The 7,258-nt window shown below is 36.6% G+C and overlaps 1 non-coding gene across 1 annotated transcript; it reads left to right on the top strand.

Moving 5' to 3' along the window:
* Nucleotides 1–6,499: 6,499 nt before the first annotated feature.
* On the top strand, nt 6,500–6,607 carry LOC125935856 (U6 spliceosomal RNA). The gene has a single exon (XR_007461840.1). It is a non-coding gene; the product is annotated as a U6 spliceosomal RNA (small nuclear RNA).
* Nucleotides 6,608–7,258: the final 651 nt, after the last annotated feature.

Raw genomic sequence — 7,258 nt, 5'->3', positions numbered from 1 at the left:
TCCCTTACTGCTCTTCTGCCTGGATATCCTATCCATTACTGAAAGTGGGTTATTGATGTCTTTTATTATTATTATGTTAATGTCTATTTCTCCCTTCAGATCTGTCAATGTTTGCTTTATATACTTAGGTGCTCTGTTGTCAAGTGCATATATAATTTTGTTATATCTTCTTGATGAATTGATCCTTTTGCCATTACATAATGTCCTTCTCTGTGTTTAGTGACAGTTTTTTACTTAAAGTTTGTTTTGTCTGATGTAAGTATGGCCATGTCTGTGGATTTTGTTTTGTTTTGTTTTGTTTTTACCATTTGTGTGGAATATCTTCACCTCTTCACTTTTAGCCTATTTGCCCTTAAATCTAAAACGAGTCTATTATAGATAGCATATAGTAGGTTCTTTTTTTTTTTTTTTTTTCAACGTTTTTTTTTTTTTTTTTTAATTTATTTTTGGGACAGAGAGAGACATAGCATGAACGGGGGAGGGGCAGAGAGAGAGGGAGACACAGAATCGGAAACAGGCTCCAGGCTCCGAGCCATCAGCCCAGAGCCTGACGCGGGGCTCGAACTCATGGACCGCGAGATCGTGACCTGGCTGAAGTCGGACGCTTAACCGACTGCGCCACCCAGGCGCCCCAGTAGGTTCTTTTTAAAAATTAATTCAGCCATTCTTTTGACTGGGGAGTTTAATCCATTTATGTTGAAGGAATTATTGATATGAAAGGATTTACTATTGACATTATGCTAATTGTTTTTTGTCTGTCTTGTAGTTCTTTTGTTCCTCATTTCCTCTCACTTTCTTCCTTTTGTATCGTGTTGATTTTTTTTTTTAGTAATATGCTTTAATTTGTTTTTCTTTGTTTATTTTTTATGGGTATTTTCTTTTTTGGTAACCATGAAGCTTATATAAGACATTTTATACTTATGAGTTAATTTTGAGCTAATAACAACATTATTTATATAGTATATAAAAATTCTACACTTTGCCCTCTCCCCCATATGCTATCAATGTGACAACTTACATCTTTTTATATTGCGTTTCATGATCAAATATCTGTAGGTATATAATTATAGTTATTCATGATACTACCTCTATACTTTTATATTAAAATAAAAAATGATTTACATGCCACCGTTACAGTATTACAGGATTGTGTATTTACCTTATCTTTACTTTTACCAGTGAGTTTTATACTTTCATATGCTTTCTTATTGTTGTTTTGTGCCCTTTCATTTAAACTTGAGGAACTCACTTTAACACTGTGCAAATTGGTAACCCTTTGATTTAATTTAATTAATTTAATTTAGTTTAATTATTGAGGTGCACATAAAATTAACTATCTTAGTGTACAATACAGTGGCATTTATTTTATTCACAATGTTGTGTGCTGTACAACCATCACCTGTATCTAGGTGATTCCAAAACCTTTTTATCACCCCCAAAGAAGAGCCCATATACCCCCACTGAGCAGTCATTCCTTGTCCTTCTCCTCCTAGTCCTTGACAACCAATCTGCTTTCTGTTTCTATGGATGTACTTATTCTGGTTATTCCATATTAATGGAATTATACAGTATGTAACTTTTTGTGTCTGGCTTCTTTCACATAGCACATTCTTTTTTTTTTTTTTTTTTTTTAGGTTTATCCATGTCATAGTGTGTATTAATAGCTTCTTCCTTTTTTGTGGCTAAATAATACTCTATGTTAAAGATATACATACATTTTATTTATCCATTCATTCGTTGATGGCCATTTAGGTGGTGTTCAACTTTTGGCTATTGTGAATAAATTGCTTCGACTTTTGCCTTTACTTTCCTCATCTGTGAAGTAGGGATAATAATTCATTGCTCAGGGTCATTGGGAAGACTGGAACTAATACAGATCATATGTCTGGCTCCCTAAATAAAAGCTATCAGAATCATTTTTGTGTATGTGAGACTAGAGAGAAAGAGCTCTTAAAATACAGGCCTTCGGTTGGGTTTGCAGATAAGATGAACATTCTTACTTTTTTTAGCCACTGAGGATTTATCAGTTCCTCTCATCTTGCCCCATCTTCCTGTCCATCTTTGGGTGACAAACCTCATTTTCAGGTCTCCTTACTATTGAGATTATTCATCTTTTTGTTACTATCTTTACCTATGTGCTTTCTTTTTTTAGTCCTAGTTTCATTCATTCATTTTTTTTAATGTTATTTATTTTTGACAGAGAGAGAGAGAGAAGAGTGCCAGCAAGCAGAGGAGGGGCAGAGAGAGGGAGACCGAGAATCTGAGGCGGGATCTGTGCTGATAGCAGAGAACCCGATGTGGGGGAGCTCAAACTCACCAACTCTGAAATCATGACCTGAGCTGAAGTCAGAGGCTTAACTGACTGAGCCACCCAGGCGCCCATGTTCATTCATTTTTTCATTCATTCATTAATTCATCCATCCATCGACCATTACCAGTTTCAGTTTTATATGCTGGATTATAGCAGGAAAAAAATTAGACTTAGTCTGAGATGTTTTCCCTGGCATTATAGTCTGGAGCTTGGGGGAGAAGAGACTAAAAACAAACAAATAAACCACATGTTAAGTAGTGGTATATATTAAGAGGTAAAACAGAGAAGTGAGATAGGGAGAGTTTGAATTTAGTCAGAGAGTCAAGATGAGCCCCTTCGAAAACACAATTTGAGCAGAGTTCTGAACGAGGACTATGCAGTGCCTTTCTGAAGTTAAGTTTCCTCTTGGGAGGGAAGAGGGAAACCACTGAGGCCTTGAGTAGCATGACAGGAGCTGACTTTCATGCTAAATAGATAGTCCTGCTGCTGCCATAGGATAATACTATTGATAATTGTTATTTCTGTGTTCTTCCTTGGTTTCTTTCTCTGAGATTTTGCTTCACGTGTCCTTCCTAAGCGTTCACTTTCTTGATGAAATCTTTCAGAGTCAGCTTTATAAGCTGAGCCCACCCCTTTCTCCTTACTCCACCTCTCAGCTCTTTGCGGAAGAAGGAAAATAAAACACAAAGGAAGCTTTCAGCAGTGAATTTTCACCATCTCAACAGCCTCAGGTGACAAGAATCTGTGGCTGGAGGCCACTGTTTCCTTCCTGGTTTGAAGTGAAAACTTCCCTGATCTTCATCTTCACTGAGGCCCAAGGTGTGGGAATTAGGGAGAATCTTAGAAGTCTTTTCTAGAGCAAGACTACCTTTTTGTCTTTGCCAATGTGCATTTTTCTGACTAAATTTAGAAATAGGGAAGGTTATTTTTGGTAAGAGAAGTGAAAACTCAAAGGATTTCCCCAGTTCTTCTGGGGATTGGGGTTTGGGAATTCTATATCCAGTTCTCCTTCCCTCAACCCCCCCTACTTTCTCCCCAGGGCGTTCTATCCACACTCAGGGTAATGTGACATGGTGAAAAGAGCATTGGACTGGGAACCAGAAGGCCTGAGTCTTAGTCTGGACTCTTCCTCACTAACCCTGGGTTTGTTAGTGGATAGGTATGTTAAAATAAAAAACAAATAGATACTTGCCTTGAAAATTCCTTGAGCAGACAAAACCAGTTAAGACATACAAACAAAACTGAATTTAGCTTTTATTTGACCTGGGTCACTCTTTGCTTGTGTCTCTAAAAATCATAAGTAAATTTAAACTGTTTCTCAAGGTTGATATGAGATAACCATTGATCAATTCCTCATTCTTTAAGAAAATTCTAGTATTATAACCAATCACTGCGAATAATAAAATCACTGCTTTCTCATGATATAAGCTGCTTTATAACAATATACCCTTGAGCCTCCTCCCATGTTTTGGTTTGAGTGTTCCTGGTTTGCAAATTTTCTTTTTGGTATGTGCACAATTAACAGTGGTTCATTGGTTTTACTTCTGTTATTTCTGAACTTTTGACAGGTGGTAGAACAGAATGATAGTGAATAATATAAGCTCTGAAGGCAAACTAGCAAGTTTGAGTGTCTGGGTCCACTTCTCATTGATTATGTGTAATTAAGCAAATTATTTAACTTCTTTGTTTCATATTGTCCCCATCTACAAAATAGGAATAGTAATTGTACCTACCTCATAGGACTGCTTGAGTATTAAAGAAGGTAATTGAAGTAAAAACACTTAGAGGAGCATTAGGTGTGCAGTAACATTTATGATTAGCATAATTTTTGACAAGTCAATCATCTAAGTTGTGTTCAAGTGCTTGTAACCATATGTGGAATGTCCTATAGATCTGATGATGCTTGGTGGAGGAAAAAGAGGCAAGTGGGTTGGTTTTATTCAGTCATATAAAGGATTGTCACATGAAAGAGATATTTCTTCTGAGTTGCTTAGAAAGTTCTTTGGAATTTAATTCAAAGTAATGGAGAACTTTTAATATAATCAATGGGGCCTGAGAATTGGAATGATCATTTTGCAAAGCAGTGAGGAGTCCATCGCCGAAAGAGTTTAAGCAAAGATGAGTCCTCTGTTTGGATTAGCATAGAAGGAATTCCCTTCTCTAAAATGTGAGCATAAGAAAGTAGTTCTTTCTTCCCATAACAACCCAAAAATTATTTCTCAACCTCCTTTATTCTCTCACTGTTCTTTTGACCCTTCCTCCTCAAGAGAATGGATGAGTGTTTACCAAACAGGTATGATGGTGTCAGTGGCAGTCAAGGCTGATAGGCCCATTTTTTTAGATGAGAACATTAATGCCAAAGGACAATTGCATCGCTCATAAGCCGCCAATTAAAAGGATTAGAAAATGTGAAAGCTCCCAGGGCACCCCGAAGCCTGGCAATAAGATGTAATTAATAATAGGAAGCCATGCAAGTCAATATAAAAAGCTTACTTTAGTTTTTCTTTTTAGAAAGCCTACTAAAAAAAAAAACAAACCATACATGAGTGTTGGTAGAAGTTTTAAAATGTTCACACACAACCTCTGACACCTCTTTCAGCTTCTTTTCCTGCTATTACCACATTTTCCTGACTTTAAATAACATGGTATACTTTTGAATCAGGTTTCCTGATGTTATAACCCTCAATTGGTAATATATGGTCGAAAAACAAAATGGTGAAGTTAAAAGTGTCTTCTTAGAGGTGCCTCTTCTGTCTGTGACCTCTCCCATGAATCTTCTGTCTTTGCCTGCTGTCATTCCTCTGGTTGTCTTAGTCAGTTAGGGCAGCTGTAAAAGAATGTCATAGACTGGGTGGCTTAAACAGCGATTTATTTCTCCTGGTTCTGGATGCCTGAGACAGGGCATCAACATGGTCGGGTTCTGGTGAGAGCTCTCCTCCTTGTTCATAGATGGCTGCCTTCTTGCTGTATCCCTACATGGCAGAAAGAGTGCTGGCTCCCTTCATCTCATTATAAGGGCACTAATCTCATCATTGAATACACTCTGATGACCTCATTTTAACCTACTTACCTCCCAAAGGCCCACCTCCAGATACCATCACATTGGAAGTTAAGGCTTCGACATATGTATTTGGGGTGATACAGACATTTAGCTTATTGCACTGGTCTACTTACTCTTGCTTTAGGGCCTTTACACTTGCTGTCCCCCTTGTCTGAAACATTCTCTCTTTTCCATATCCACATATCTTTCTCCCTTACCGCCTTTAGGCTTTTCTTCAAGTATCACTTATTTCTTATCAGTGAGGCCTTCCCAGATTACCACATTTAAAATTACCCTCTATGACCCCCTAACCTCTTTTCTTATTTATTTCTTATAATAGCACGCATCATCTTCTTTCACAGTTTGAGTTACCCCTGAAGTAGACTTTGTGCCAAGAATTCAAGTAGAAGTGGTTTCTTGGGATATGCTCCAGTTACCCCACTCAAGTGGAGAAGAAGCCGGGGTACTTTTATACTGACTTCCATTAGTCATTGGCTGTAGGCTTCTTGGGAATGGGGTGTTAATTTCTGCTTCTACCCAAGGTACACAAATAAGCCTTCTGTGACTTTGGAAAAAGTCTCAAAGTGAAACATGCAGATCTTGGCTCCTGGAATAAGAACAAGCATACCAAAATAATGATATGATATGATATGATATTCCAGGTTCTGGGTGGGGCATCAATAACATCTGCTACCCCATCTGGCATACCTTATAGTTTATGGAGATATATCATACATGTCACATATTACATATATATACAATCCCACTCCTAGGTCGTGAGCTCTATAAGGGCAAGAATTTTTGTCTATTTAATTCTCTGCTGAACTTAGAACAATACCTGGCAACCTGGCACATGTTGGTGTTGCATAAATATTTGTTGAATGAATTAATGATCTAGATCAGAGATTTTAAGCTATGGGTTGTAACCCGCTTAGCATGTCATGAAATTAATTTAATGAGTCACCACCAGCAATAAAGACAGAGAAAAGAAGAAGTATATTGCAGGTAGTAAGGGTAAATACTGTTTCATAAAATGTTGCACTTCAGTTATTTAATGTACATATTATAATTATTAAATTTAAACATATAAATTAAATTTATATTGGGTCCTATAATAAAATGTACTTTTCACTCTGGGTTGTCATTTTGACAATCACTGATCAATTTCTCACTTTGGCATTGGAATGATACAGAGAAGATTAGCATGACTCTTGCACAAGGATCACATGCAAATTCATGAGGGGCTTCCTACTTTTAGAATGCATTTGAATTTAAATGACTGTCAGCTTAAAATAGACTTCCATACGTATAGGTCAATATATATGAACCTCATAATAACCACAAACCAAAAATCTATAATGAAGACACAAAAAATAAAGACGAAGGAACTTATACATAACACTAAAGAAAACCATCAAACCACAAGGGAAGGAACTGAGAGAAGAAGGAAGGAACAAAGAACCACAAAAACAACCAAAAAACGATGAACACAATGACAATAAATGTATACCTATAGATAATTCTTTTAAATCTAAATGAACTAAATGCTGCAATCAAAAGGCACAGGATGGCTGAATGGATTAAAAAAACTCAGGCCCTTCTCTATGCTGCCTATAACAGACTCACTTCAGATCTAGGGACACACATAGACTGAAAGTGAAGGGGGAAAAGAATATCCCATACAAATGGAAACAAAAATTAACCTGAAGTAGCAATATTCATATTAAATAATATCAGACTTTAAAACAAAGACTGTAACAAGACAAAGAAGATATATTATATAATGATAAAGGAGTCAATCCAAGAGGAGGATATAACATTCATATAAATTTATACATTCAAATTAGGAAATATAGCATTTGTACATATTTATACTCCCAAACTAAGAGCACTGAAATATATAAAGC

The sequence above is a fragment of the Panthera uncia genome, assembly GCF_023721935.1.
Source record: "Panthera uncia isolate 11264 chromosome A1 unlocalized genomic scaffold, Puncia_PCG_1.0 HiC_scaffold_17, whole genome shotgun sequence".
NCBI lineage: Eukaryota > Metazoa > Chordata > Mammalia > Carnivora > Felidae > Panthera > Panthera uncia.
This window is presented reverse-complemented; position numbering and strand designations above follow the sequence as displayed.